Source organism: Podarcis melisellensis (assembly GCF_964234715.1).
Source record: "Podarcis melisellensis genome assembly, chromosome: 16".
Taxonomy (NCBI): Eukaryota; Metazoa; Chordata; class Lepidosauria; order Squamata; family Lacertidae; genus Podarcis; species Podarcis melisellensis.
The window spans coordinates 2,512,538-2,526,983 of record NC_138533.1 but is presented as its reverse complement, the minus strand read 5'-3'; the positions used below and the strand labels follow the sequence as shown (position 1 = coordinate 2,526,983).

Here is a 14,446-nt window from a genome sequence, read left to right as displayed (position 1 = left end):
TCTATAAGGCACCCCCAGATTTTCAACCTTATTTTAAAGTAAAAAAAACACCATAGTCTTATACACGGAAAAGTACGGTAATTGAAATGTAATTGAAAAAAACAATATATTTGACGTGCGCACACTGCAGACCACCTGATGAACCAAAACTTGGGAACCTCTGAATTAAGGGCAGGCTGCCTAATCCTGCCTAACCCCACAAATCACAGGGACCATATTACGGACATGGTCAGTGGGCAAGGATCCTGCTCGCTGTGCTTGCGATTGAACCATGGGTGTAGCAGAGGCAGCCACTTAAGAACGGAAGAAGAGCCGTAGCCGGACCAGGCAAAAAGTCCGTGTAGTCCAGCCTCCTGCCTCTCGGAATCTAGATAGACTGCCCCTGGACCTGGAGGTTCAGGAGAGCTTAAGAAGAGCTCAAGGGAAGCTCACAAGCAGAACCCAAGTGGAGCAGCAACGCTCCTTATTGCGACTCCCAAGAACCGGTAGTAATTCAAGTTGCACTGCCTCCAGCTGTGGAGGAAAAACAGCCATTGTGGCTAGTAGCCACTCTCTGCTTCTGACGAAGGGCGGTACAGAAATCTAACAAATAATCCTCTTTCAAAGCCATCCAGGCAGCAGCAGGGAGTTCCGCAGATCACCGTATTTTTCGCGCCATAAGACGCACCTGACCATAAGACGCACCTAGTTTTTAGAGGGGGAATGCAAGAAAAAAAAAATTATTTAAAGAGAGCGCTGAGCAGAGCCTGTATGCATCCCAGGCTCTGCACAACACTCCCTTTCACAAGCCGCATGGAGCGTGTGTGCGGCCCTTGCAGGCTTTTCCCCAGGAGGGAGAAGGGCAACCCACCAGTCCCTTCTCCCTCCTTGGGGAAAAGCCTCCAAGAGCCGCACACACACTCCACGTGGCTCTTTAAAGGGAGCACGGCTCTTACTGGCTTTTCTGGGAGGTGGGGTAAGGGACTGAGGGGCTGCCCTCCGTCCCTTCCCCCACTTCCTACAAAAGCACGCAAGAGCCGCACACTCTTTAAAGTGTGCGTGGCTCTTGGGGGCTTTTCCCACCTGCCTCCCGCCTGCATTCGCTCCATAAGACGCACACACATTTCCCCTTACTTTTTAGGTGGGGAAAAGTGTGTCTTATGGAGCGAAAAATACAGTATCTGTTATGCCCCGCTCTGAAAAAGTCTGCCCTTGCCGTTCTTGCAATCGCTTTGAGCTGTTTTGTACACCTTTTCCACATTACTCACCTTTTCTCAACTCCATCAGTGGCGAACACCTGTGGACTGCCAGAGGCTGCTGGACTCCAAATCCCATCAGGCCTGCAGATCGCCACGGCCAACAAACAAGGATGATGGGAGTTGGGAGTCCTGCAGCAACTGCGGAAAGGGACAAAGGTGCCCCACGACTAAGCTGCCCCGAAGGTTGTCGCTAGTCCCCATAGGGGGCTGGTTGCAACCCCTCGATCATTTTGGCCGTCCTTTCCTGCAAAGCCATGCTGCGTACGTGTGGCAGTGAAATCCCCGTACCGTTGATGAGCTAATTGGAAGATCCTCTGCGGTAGCTAAGCCACGTCTAAGCCGCTTTACCCTTTCTGTTCTTCATCTTCACTCCTTTATCTCTGGGTCTATTTATAATTGGGCCAGGATGCACTCTGCACATTGCAAAACAGGAGCACCACTCTCCCACCCCACTCCGCCTTCGAGAAACTCAGCTCTCCCGCTTTATTGTATTTTTTTGAGCAACTCGCTAGTCCTTAAGGGTGCAGAGCTATTCCGCAAACAGAATAATAATAATAATAATAATAATAATAATAATAATAATAATAATAATTTTTATTTATATCCCGCTCTCCCCAGCCGAAGCCGGGCTCAGGGCGGCTAACAACAATCAAATAATACAACATTCTAAAATCATTTCATTATAAAATTAATTCAAATCAAATTGATGGCAACCATTGGGCTAGAGTTCTGTGAAGATTGCCAGAGGAGGGAGTCAGACTGTGCCCTGACCAAAGGCCTGGTGGAACAGCTCCGTCTTGCAGGCCCTGCAGAAAGGTGTCAAGTCCCGCAGGGCCCTAGTCTCTTGGGACAGAGCATTCCACCAGATCGGAACCACAGCCGAAAAAGCCCTGGCTCTGGTTGAGGCTAGCCTAACCTCTCTGTGGCCTTAATAATAATAATAATAATAATTTAATAAAAAACTGGGGGAGCAGGGCATCACACACCCGCAATCTGGCACAGAACTAGTCTTCCTGAGAAACTTAGCCAGGTTTCATTTTCAGAAAAGAAACGGAGACCTTCGTGGTTCTAGTCCTTGTGACCGCTTTGCAAGGACAGCACCCGCCGAAGTCTTAGGGGCGTTTTGCAGCAGCGGCTGGGTAGGTGTGGAGAGCGACACAGGACTGACAGGGGTGGGATTGCAATTCCTGCATCCTTTGGACCTTGTCCTTTGTATTTATATTTTGCCCAATTTTCTGCCTGTGGGGCAGCGGTTTAAAAAGATCTGAAATACAAAAGCACAGTTGCACTAAAACCCAAACTGTTTAAAGACACCCCTTCCTCTCCTCTGGTCAAAAAGTCAATCAATCCCTTAATTATGGCCAATAACCATAATATGAGTCACAAGTCTAGAATGGATACCGAGCCAGTCCTCTGGTCATAACCATGAGAACGGGAAACTCGCTTTTCAAAGCTTAGGGTCACTGAAAATTGGTGTTGGTCTTCTGCCAGTGTATTCTGTAAGATCTCATCGCCACAATCTCAGCGCATTAGTGGTACAGCTGTACAGTGGTACCTCGGGTTACATACACTTCAGGTTATAGGCTCTGCTAACCCAGAAATAGTACCTAAGGTTACGAACTTTGCTTCAGGATGAGAACAGAAATCGTGCTCTGGCGGCGCAGCGGCAGCAGGAGGCCCCATTAGCTAAAGTGGCGCTTCAGGTTAAGAACAGTTCCAGGTTAAGAACGGACCTCTGGAATGAATTAAGTATGTAACCAGAGGTACCACTGTACCTTGGTTTTCGAACAGCTTAGTTCCCGGACGTTTTGGCTCCTGAACTGTTCCGGTTTGCAAACTATTTTCAGAAGCCAAACATCCGGCTTGGTTTCCGAATGTTTTGGAAGTCAAACGGACTTCCGGAATGGACTCCGTTCGACTTCCAAGGTATGACTGTACACAGATAATGGATTGTCCACACATCTTTCTAATTTCTTAGTTTGTTCTGAGTTGCTTTCCCAACAGCAACACATTTTTGCTGTCCAAAAGGGGCACTATCGCACTCTAGCGCAAGAGATTTAAACTGGAAGATTTGGGATATAAAAAGATACAGGATTTCAGCAGGTTACAGGCCGGGAAACCACTGGAAATGAAACAGGATCCGCCCCCCAAAAAACATTCTCTGAGGAGTTCCAGGCAGTGTACAGACTTATCCTCCTCCCCCTTTTATCCTCACGATAACTCTGCGAATTCAAGGTCGCACACCCAGCGGGATTTGAACCCGCGTCTCTCTCAGGGTTCTCTGAACACTACTCCACCACCGCCGGCTGCTTTGAACTGGGGTTTCTTTTGCCAATACAGTCGTACCGCGGAAGCCGAGCGGAATTCGTTCCGGAGGTCCGTTTGACTTCCAAAACGTTCAGAAACCAAAGCGCAGCTTCTGATTGGCTGCAACCGATTGGCGGCGTTCGGGAGCCGAAACGTTCGATTCCCAAGGCGTTCGGCTTCCAAGGTATGACTGTAATTTAACCATGTTATTCTTTCCATCAACCGCTTTGAGGTTTTATCGCCACATCTCATAAGATAAATAAATTAAACACATCTGGCATGTTCTAGCATTCTGTTTCTCCCCATCTGAACTTTTTATTTTTCATAAGAAAAACAGCAAAGGTTTGTTTGCCTTTCGTTTCTGTTTGCTTCCTTTGCCCCTGAACTTCGATTTCTCTGAAGAAACTGCAAAATCCATCAGTTTTTGGGTGGAGAAGAGTTCTCTTCTCCTAGCAGCCAGCTTTCATAATCACTAAAACGCTGCCAGAACGTAGAAGGTCCTCATTTGACAAATTGGTACCATGAAGTATAGCAAACACAGCCCTTGTGGAAACATTTAAATAATAATAAAAAAAGGATTGGCCACAAGGCCGAAGCACGAAGACTCTTTTGCAACCGAATGGCAGAGCTTTATAAAGCACATGATTAAAAAGAAAAAAATGAAAATAAAGGACAACCTCTCATGTTATAAAACGGCTAAAGATTTGCCTTCTCTACAAAGAGCAGCCTGCGACAAGAACTTGCTGTGTTATTTTGCACGTATTGCCTAAAACGTGCAGGCTAGGGTGGGATATTCCATTATTTTTACGTATGCTGTTGCAATATGTTGAAATAATTTTATAAAGAGGGAGGGTGGGGAGAAAAATCAAACCCGGAGGAGACAGGAAGAAGAAGAATAGGATGAGGAGGAAAAAAGGAACTCTACAGATCCGAGGGAGAAGATGGTCATTTTGCACTCACTGCAAACACCCAACTTCTGGGTTTGAGCATTGATCTGCACGGTGTTGTTGTCGTTTGTTGAAATAATTTAATAGAAAGAAACGGAGGAAGGAAAATCAAAAAGACGGGAAGAATATGTGCACTGCCTAAACACCCAACTTCTGGGTTTAAGCATTGATCCTCACGGTGTTGTTGTCGTATGTTGAAATAATTTAATAGAAAGAAACGGAGGAAAATCAAAGCAGAAAGAGAGGAGGGAGGGGAAAAGAGGAACCGCACAGATCCGAGCGCGAGAAGCGAGTCCCCGTTCCTTCCCCTCCACCAAATCCCTCTCCCTCTCTTTCCACGGATGAGGTTTAAATAAGGAAGTGAGCCGGTCGCTAGGGGAGCCTGCAGCCAGATGAGAGAGCTGTCCTCACGCGAACCCCGCCGTTACATAACTCAGCTACCAAGCCTTGGCAAGCGGCCAGGCCCCAGCGGGTGGAAGCTTCTCCAGCAAGCCGAGCCGAGCCAACGCCAGCTGGGGAGTGCCTCTCGCCTTCTCCACCCCGCTTGCAGCCCTGCACAGGCCAGGAAGGGGAGAGAGAGAGAGAGAGAGAGAGAAGGGGGAGGCTGTCGAGAAACGGCTGCAAAAACAGGCAGCAAGAATAAGGGACCCAGCCCCTGTGATCCATGCAGCAGCAAAGCAGTCAACTTTCAGATTTGAAATAAAGTGTCAGCAGCCTCAAAAATAAGGGATCAGCAGCCTCACCTGTCCCAGGGACAGTCTAGTTCAGGGGTCTGCAACCCGCGGCTCCGGAGCCGCATGTGGCTCTTTGACACCTTTGCCGTGGCTCTGGGGCGGATACTAGCGAGGGGAGGAGGCGCATTGTGCGCCCCAACACTCCCCACTGTGGCAGGCGCTGTACTGGCTGTGACGTTGCATGGGGGCAGTGCGTGCGTTAGTCACGCACCGTCCCGACGTCACCTTCCCACCCACCCGCTACATTGTAAGGGGCATGAACGCTGGTCACTGCATTGAAAGGGGGCATGTACGCTGGTCACTGTTTTGAAGGGGAGTGAAGAACACACACACACAAAAAGGTAACTTGTTGATTTAACGTTTATTTCTATGAGGAGGAGTAATCCTGAGGGGTCAAACAAAGAAATAATAAAAAAGTACCAAAAAAGTTATTTTTATAATGACGAGTTTTGCGGCTCCCAGGTTTTTTTCTTCGGAAACGGGTCCAAGTGGCTCTTTTTGTCTTCAAGGTTGCAGACCCCTGGTCTACGGGATATCTAACAATCCGGGATAGCAGCGGGAAGCAGCGCTGGAATAAGGGAATTTCCCGCAAAAAAAGGGAAGGTTGACAGCTATGTGCAATAGTCACGTCTCGACTCGATTATTGTAACCCGCTCTACGTGGGGCTGCCCTTGAAGCTGATCCAGAAACTCCAGTGGGTCCAGAACGCCACAGCGAGACTCCTTACGGGGTCCTCACTGCAGGATCACATTCACCCGGTGCTATACCAACTGGCTCCCGGTGGAGTACAGGATCAGGTTCAAGGTGCTGGTTTTGACCTTTAAAGCCCTATACAGCCTAGGACCCTCGGACCTACGGAACCGCCTCTCCTGGTATGCCCCACAGAGGACCTTATGGTCTTCAAACAAAAACATCCTGAAGGTCCCAGGCCACAGAGAGGTTAGGCTGGCCTCAACCAGAGCTTTTTTGGCCGAGGCCCCGATCTGGTGGAACGCTCTGTCCCAAGAGACTAGGGCCCTGCGGGACTTGACATCTTTCCGCAGGGCCTGCAAGATGGAGCTGTTCCACCAGGTCTTTGCCCAAGGCACAGTCTGACCCCGTCTTTTTGTAATCCTCATAGAACTCTAGCCCAATAGTTGCCATTTATTTGACTCTGAATTGATTTTAGAATGCATTTCAATTAATTGATTGTGATTTTATGTAAACTGTGTTATTTTTACTGTTGTTAGCTGCTCTGAGCCCGGCTTCGGCTGGGGAGGGTGGGATATAAATCAATTATTATTATTACTATTATTAAAATCACGCACAGAAAAGCAACAACCACACTCTCCCTACCGCCTCTCCAAATCTCTCTCTCCCCTCCCCAAAAGGCTCTTGCAGTGCAGCACTCCGAACACCCAGCTCTCAAGCGTGGCAACAGACGCCACTGACTCAGGCCCGCCTGCCCCGCTTCGGGTGGGTGGGGCAAACAGGAATCAATCGCCTGGCACGGAGATATGGCTGGTTCTGGGGTGGAGCAGCCCACCAGCCAGTTTCCATTTATACATTTGGAAGTGAGATGGGATGGGAGGGATAGGCACCCGTATATATGCTCTAAATTTGGGAGAGTCAGCAGAGGGGAATAATAATAATTAATATATATATATTTTAATTTATACCCCGCCCTTCTTGGTTCAAAAACTGGGCTCAGGACGGCTAACAACAAATTTAAAACACTTAATTATAAAAGCAGCATAAAATACAGTATAAAAACATGAATAACAATAAAATTCAAAAATCAAAAATCAATTAGATAATCCCCAGGGCTAGCTGGCTGTATTGGTCCTACTTGGGCCAGCGAGGAGGCCTGGGGAGAATTAGCTGTGGGGTCTCAGAGCGGGTCATAAAAGGGGAGGGAAGAGAAGGGAAATAAAAATTCAGGCTGAGTTCAAATTAAAGGCCAGGAGGAATAGCTCTGTCTTACAGGCCCAATGGAAGGAGGTTAAATCCTGCAGGAACCTGGTCTCATGGGACAGAGCATTCCACCAGGTCGGAGCCATCACTGAGAAGGCCCTGGTGGAGGATAGTCTGACTTCCTTAGGGCCCTAAGGGAGGAGGTGGCTCTTACGGTGCGGTCTGCTTTGGAAAAAAGGGGAAATACGATGCAGAGGGAGAGCAGACATTCCCCCCAGGCTTTGGGGCTGTGTACAGAGTGCTTGTAGCCATGTGCAGAGTGCTGCCCCCACCGGGAGTTCAAAAGCATGTCAAAGTGCAAGTAGATTAATAGGTACTGCTCCGGCAGGAAGGTAAACGGTGTTTCCGTGCGCTGCTCTGGTTCTCCAGAAGTGGCTTAGTCATGCTGGCCACATGACCCGGAAGCTGTACGCCGGCTCCCTCGGCCAATAAAGCGAGATGAGCGTTGCAACCCCAGAGTCAGTCACGACTGGACCTAATGGTCAGGGGTCCCTTTCCCTTTCCCTTTATCTCTCCTGGCCCTCGATCCGACATGCTGCGCTCCCTCAACACCGCCCCCCAAATCATTTTGCAACTCTGTGAGAACAAAGTCTGAGAGTTCCTCAAACAGCAATAAAGCCGGATTTAAAAATCTCTCCTTCCCACCGCTCTCTGGTCGGCCCCCCCAACTTTACCAGGTGGCTGTGTACCATAGCTGTCAACTTTCCCCTTTACTTGCGAGGAATTTCCCTTTAAAAAAGGAAAACGTTGGCAGCTATGCTCTGCCCAATGAAGTCAGGGGCTGCCTTTGCCTTCAGTCCAACCTCCTGGATCCTACGTGACAGAGGTGGGCGGGGCCAGAGGCAAAAGGGGCAGAGTAACAGGTGCGAATCGCACCATCGTCCAGCAGATTAGCTTCTGCGCATGCACAGACATACTTACCTCTCTGCCTTCGTTTCGGGAAGGAAAAGTTCAGACACATCCCTCCTAGACTGGGGCTGCAGAGCATGGATCTGTGGCCCAGGGTAAGTCTCAAGGACCACACAGAGGGGTCTGGAGGGCCACATCCTGCCGCGCCCCCCCCTGGGGCTGAAGCTACCTGAATACTGCCGTACAGACTACCTAGAAACATGAAAGGCTTTGTAGAAGTGGAAAACCAATGAAGCCAAACGTTGGAAGATTCTGGACCAATAAAAGGTTTTTTTTGCCCCACAGCAGTTAACCTGTGGAACTCCCCTCCACAGGAGGCCAGTGACAAACACCAAGATGGGTGGTTTTAAAAGAAGATTAGACAGACTGAAAAGGCTATCAATGGCTAGGAGCTGGGAAGGCTCTGGTCGGCCACTGTGTGGAAAGGAAGCTGGACTAGATCCAATGCTCTTGTAGAACCTCCAGCGCCAGAGTCTAAATTTCAGGATTCTTGGGGATATTTGGCCACTGGGATAAGACAGCGCTGGGCCAGATGGACCACTGGCCTGATCCAGCGGGCAGGCTCTGGATAACCAGTGTGAGAGCCAGTGTGGTATAGTGGTTAGGAGCGGTAGTCTTGTAATTTGGGGAACCGGGTTCGCGTCTCCGCTCCTCCACCTGCAGCTGCTGGGTGACCTTGGGCTAGTCACACTTCTCTGAAGTCTCTCAGCCCCACTCACCCCACAGAGTGTTTGTTGTGGGGGAGGAAGGGAAAGGAGAATGTTAGCCGCTTTGAGACTCCTTAAAGGGAGTGAAAGGCGGGATATCAAATCCAATCCAAACTCTTCTAACCATAGTTTAGAGGTCCCGAGCCCTAAGGAAGTCAGACTATCCTCCACCAGGGCCAGGGCCTTCTCAGTGGTGGCTCTGACCTGATGGAATGCTCTGTCCCAGGAGACCAGAGCCCTGCAGGATTTAACCTCCTTCCGCAGGGCCTGTAAGACAGAGCTGTTCTGCCTGGCTTTCAACTTGAACTTAGCCTGATCTTTTATTCCCTTTCCTTCCCTTTTTATGAAGATTCCCCGCTCTGGGATCCCACAGCTCATTCTCCCCTGGTCTCCTCGCTGGCCCTAAATAGGACTAATTTAGCCAGCTAGCCCTGGTGACCATCTAATGTTTATGGGATGGATTTTCCCACTAAATTGATTTTTGAATTCTGAATTTATTGTTATTCACGTTTTACACTGTATTTTGTGCTGCTTTTTGTTGCATCAATTAAGTGTTTTAAATTTGTTGTTAGCTGCGCTGAGTCCAGTTTTCTGAACTGAGAAGGGCAGGGTATAAATAAAAAAATATTATTATTATGTTCTGAATACATCCAGAAACAAAGCAGGACATTTTGTGGAATATATTGAGGAGATGGCGGGAAGGAATAGGGAATATTCCTAGTATTCCCCCCCCTCGCCCCGAAGCGAATCAGAGATTCCCAAACAGATGCAACCACCCCACCCATCTCCCCGCTCCCAGGTTTGGAGTTTCCTGGAGTTACCACATCAGGATTTCGTGGGGACACAAAATCATTCCATGGGGTTTTCCCCTTCCTCTCCCCCTAATTCCCCCTTTTATTTCCCCTCCTCTTCTAAGAGTTTCCCCTTCCTTCAACGCTCCTTCCCTCCGGAGCCTTCATTTGCTGTTCTCCCTCCACGTAAAAATAAGTACAGGGGTGCCTTGGTTCTCAAACGCCTTGCTACTCAAACAACTTGGAACCCAAACACTGCAAACCCGAAAGTACAGTCATACCTCGGGTTACAGACGCTTCAGGTCGCGCGTTTTCGGGTTACGGATGCACTGAAACCCAGAAGTACCGAAACGGATTACTTCCGGGTTTCGGCGTTTGGACATGCGCATAAGCACTAAATTGCGCTTTGCGCATGTGCAGAAGTGCCGAATCGCGACCTGCGTGTGCACAGGCGTGGTGCTGTGGGTTGCGAACATGCCTTCTTCACAGATCACGTTCGCAACCTGAGCGTCCACTGTAAGTGTTCTGGTTTGCGAACTTTTTTCGGACGAGTTTGGGGTTGCTTGTTTCAAAGGATTGTAACATGTGTCTTGGAAGTCTAGAAAATTAGCAAGAGTTTAAATCTGTGTTCCGTCTGTTATTGCTTTAACCTTTCCGACATCTTAAATTGTTTTTCTTGGTGATAATTTGCCTTGCCAACAAAGGTCCGTATAGTTAAAGCTCTGGTTTTCCCAGTCGTGATGTATGGAAGTGAGAGCTGGACCATCAAGAAGGCTGATTGCCGAAGAATGGATGCTTTTGAATTCTGGTGCTGGAGGAGACTCTTGAGAGTCCCACGGACTGCAAGAAGATCAAACCTCTCCATTCTGAAGGAGATCAGCCCTGAGTGCTCACTGGAAGGACAGATCCTGAAGCTGAGGCCCCAAGACTTTGGCCACCTCATGAGAAGAGAAGACTCCCTGGAAAAGACCCTGATGTTGGGAAAGATGGAGGGCGCAAGGAGAAGGGGACGACAGAGGATGAGATGGTAGGACAGTGTTCTCAAAGCGACCAGCATGAGTTTGACCAAACTGCGGGAGGCAGTGGAAGACAGGAGTGCCTGGTGTGCTCTGGCCCAGGGGGTCACGAAGAGTTGGGCACAACTAGTCAACTAAACAACAACAAAAGCTAAGCAGGTATATAAGATTGAATGTTTAATTATTAAGATACAAAATTACAATCTCAATAATAAAGTTACAAAATAATAACAAGGTGGAGGGAAGACACAGGGCAAGGAATAAGAAATGGAGAAATGTTGGTACATAATGAAATGTGAATTCACGAATATAATGTACATGTATCAATATGTAAAGATTTCGTATATGTATTGCAACATTAATAATAAATAAATAAAGTGCAAAAAATAATAATTGCTAGGATGGAGGGCGCAAGGAGAAGGGGACGACAGAGGATGAGATGGTGGGACAGTGTTCTCGAAGAGACCAGAATGAGTTTGACCAAACTGCGGGAGGCAGTGGAAGACAGGAGTGTCTGGCTGGTCCAGGGGCTCACGAGGAGTCGGGCAACAACAACAATGTAATATGGATTTAAACTAGTAAGAAAAGAGATGAAGATTGTAAATGGAAAGAGTTAATCGTATTAGAAAGTTGATCTTGGAGAACTGTCACAAAGGTGTCACAATGAAATTCAGTTAGGGGGGATTTGAGAAAGTCAGATAACAATGAAATTTAATTTGGATTTTAGAAGTAATAAGTGTTTTTATTTTAAATTTATTTTTAGTATTGTAATGTGTTCTGTTTTGTGTCTTTTATATGTTATATTTGTTATAAAGGTAAAGGGACCCCTGACCATTAGGTCCAGTTGCAGATGACCCTGGGGTTGCGGTGCTCATCTGGCTTTATTGGCCGAGGGAGCCGGCGTACAGCTTCCGGGTCATGTAGCCAGCATGACTAAGCCGCTTCTGGTGAACCAAAGCAGCGCACGGAAATGCCGTTTACCTTCCCACTGGAGCGGTACCTATTTATCTACTTGCACTTTGACGTGCTTTCAAACTGCTAGGTGGGCAGGAGCAGGGACCGAGCAACGGGCACTCACCACGTCGCAGGGATTTGAACCACCGACCTTCTGATTGGCAAGTCCTAGGCTCTGTGGTTTAACCCACAGCGCCACCTGCGTCCCCATATTTGTTATAAATGTGGAAAATTAATAAACTTTTTTGAAAAACAAACGTTTGAGGAAGCCTGGTCTAATAGTACCTGGCCCAGTAACAAACTGGGAACCAGCGCAGACCTCGGAGCGCAGGTGAGATACGCAAACCTGGCGTCACTCCCGTCAGCAATTGCGCTGCAGTGCGCCAGCTGCAGCTTCTAAGATCAGGCGCAGGGGAAGCCCCACGTAGAGAGCATTGCGGCAATCTATCGTCCCACCCGCAGCTCACAACAAGGGCATTACACACACACACAAACACATTCCATCCGTGGAGACGGTTTGGGCTTTGGCACGGACGCGCCCAGGTGTGCCAACGCCAGGCGGCACACCCTCCCCTGTGCAAGGAGATTATGTAACTCCCCGATGCGAGGCATGCGCCTCCGCCCAAGTCACGCACCCTGCCAGATCTGCTTACTTCATCCCGGCTCCGGCCCCCAGGCACACAGCAGGGCGACAATTAGGTGAGCCGCCCTCGGGTGTTCGGCCAGCTGTTGTCAAAGTGGCCATCGCCCAAGTAGGCGCCCGGGCACGTGGACCCGGTGGCGCTTCCGGGAATTTTTGGGGCGTGCTTCTGTGCGCAACATGGGGCAAGGAGTTCCAGAGGCAGCCGGCAGCTCACGCCGGTCCCAAAGGTGGACTCTGGGTTGGGAAGACAACTCACAACGCCATGTTACCGTCAGAAGAGCTGGGTTGTTTGGCGAGGCCAAAGGCGGCCCATCTAGGGCTGCATTACGCCTGGAATCGAAAACAATTTCCAGGGAAAATCCCCACTTAAATGTTGGGGAAATCCGGTTCTATGGCAACCCATGTTGGAAGTTGTAGATTTTGTATAGCTCAAATATAGCTCAAAAACTTCTCTTTTGGGGAGAGATTTTGCCACCCCAAATCTGAACAACTTGGCCAAAGCTCAACAACTTTTGTGTCCGGATTTTCAGTGTTTGAAATATGGAAGCCTAGGCCACTCTAGTCCAGTTTCTTCTTCTTCAGGGATCCCTCGTAGCCGAGTAAGATTGTCTTCCATAAACACGGTTTTAACAATGAGTCTGTAAGTGACTGTGGAGGCCAATTCTGGACCCACACGTCCTTCCCCAGTGGGGACATTGGTATGGCTTGTTTGGAAGGTTTGCCAGGAGAAAGCCTCGTCTCTCCAAAACGAACATGGCAGCATGGCTTAGGTTTGCAAAGTTGCATCTGAACAAACCACAAGACGTCTGGAACCATGTCCTTTGGACAGCTGAGACCCAAGTCCACAGCTGTCAATGTCTCTCTTTTTTTGCAAGGAATCCTATTCAGAATAAGGGAATTTCCCTTAAAAAAAAGGGAAACATTGACAGCTATGCCCAAGTCTTCTTCTTTGGCAATCCCTCATAGCCGAGTAAGATTGTCTTCCATAAGCACACTTTTAACAATGAGTCCGTAAGTGACTGTGGAGGTCAATTCTGGACCCACATGTCCTTCCACAGTGGGGACATTGGTTTCCAGGCGGGAGTGGATCATGTTGTGGATTTGCCAAGCGTGCCTTCCTCCTAGTACATTTCTCCCTTGCGTCCTGAGTTCGAGTGTCTTCAAAGCCCATGACACCTTTGGCAAAGGCTGTTCTCCAACTGGAGCGCTCGCAGGCCAGTGTTTCCCAGTTGTCAGTGTTTATAGTACATTTTTAAAGATTTGCCTTGAGAGAATCTTTAAACCTCTTTTGTTGACTGCCAGCATTTCACTTTAAGTTCAGAATAGAGCAGTTGCTTTGGGAGACAATCATCAGGCCTCCGCACAACATGACCAGTCCAACAAAGTTGGAGAATCATTGCTTCGACACTGGCAATCTTTGCTTCTTCCATGGACACTGGCAATAGTTCGCCTGTTTTCACTGTTTGAAATATGGCAACCCTAGGCCCATCAAGTCCAGCATCTCATTCTCGCAGGGGCCCAATGACCCTAAGCTTATGGATAGACCTGGAAGCTCCCTACGGACATCAGAAGAGCCCTATAGCTCTACCACCCTGTCCTCGCATCCCAACTTTTTTGCATAGCTCCGCCCCTCTGCTTCCTCTTTTGGGGGCTGCAGAACGTTGGCAACTTTAAGGAGCTGCTAGCTAAGCCCCGCCCTCTTTGGAGGGGTGTGGCTTCAGCTCAAGGGGCGGGGACACTGTCTCTGAGGGGAGGGGCTTCTGCACAATACATTAACTCAGCCCCTGAAAAACCTAAACGCGGAAGCAGATCCCAGGAGCAAAACTCTGCAAGACGGCTTCGTCCTTACTTAAAAACTCAAACAAAAACCCTGCCTGACGCACGTCAACAGAAAATCTAAATCTCTCACCTGAGGGAACATTTCTGGGGAGTGCGTTTATCTCCTTTCTCTCCCCCCCAAATCCGAGTAAACTCCTTTCTCTGAGCTAATTTCTTTCCCGCAAAGCCAGAGAGTTGAAAGTGGGGAAAGGGGCTCTGTTAAGACGGAGCAAATCGGCTCTCGGCTAATAATCCGCCTTTATAAATAGCTGTGCTTTCTCCACAGGACTCAGGAAAGGCCAGTTAAGGGCGCTGGGAAGGGACCTTACAATGCCTAAATCCCATGAAGACAAGCCGTTCATTAAAAAAAAGACACCTTTGAATTTTGCGGTTATTTTCTTCTTAAAGTTCCGTATCAAGGAAAGCTCA

The 14,446-nt window shown here is 48.6% G+C and overlaps 1 protein-coding gene across 5 annotated transcripts in view; it reads right to left on the bottom strand.

Annotated features, from left to right (window-relative positions):
* The window catches only part of RORC (RAR related orphan receptor C), a 100,764-nt gene that overhangs the window by 52,703 nt on the left and 33,615 nt on the right, over nucleotides 1-14,446 (bottom strand). Inside the window, exon 1 of one of the 5 annotated variants that reach the window (XM_081891578.1) lies at nucleotides 6,562-6,633. The exons of the other annotated variants lie outside the window; for them this stretch is intronic. The gene's annotated coding sequence lies outside the window, so the exon portion shown is untranslated. Of the gene's footprint in view, nucleotides 1-6,561; nucleotides 6,634-14,446 lie in introns of those variants that run through there. 5 annotated transcript variants of the gene reach the window in all.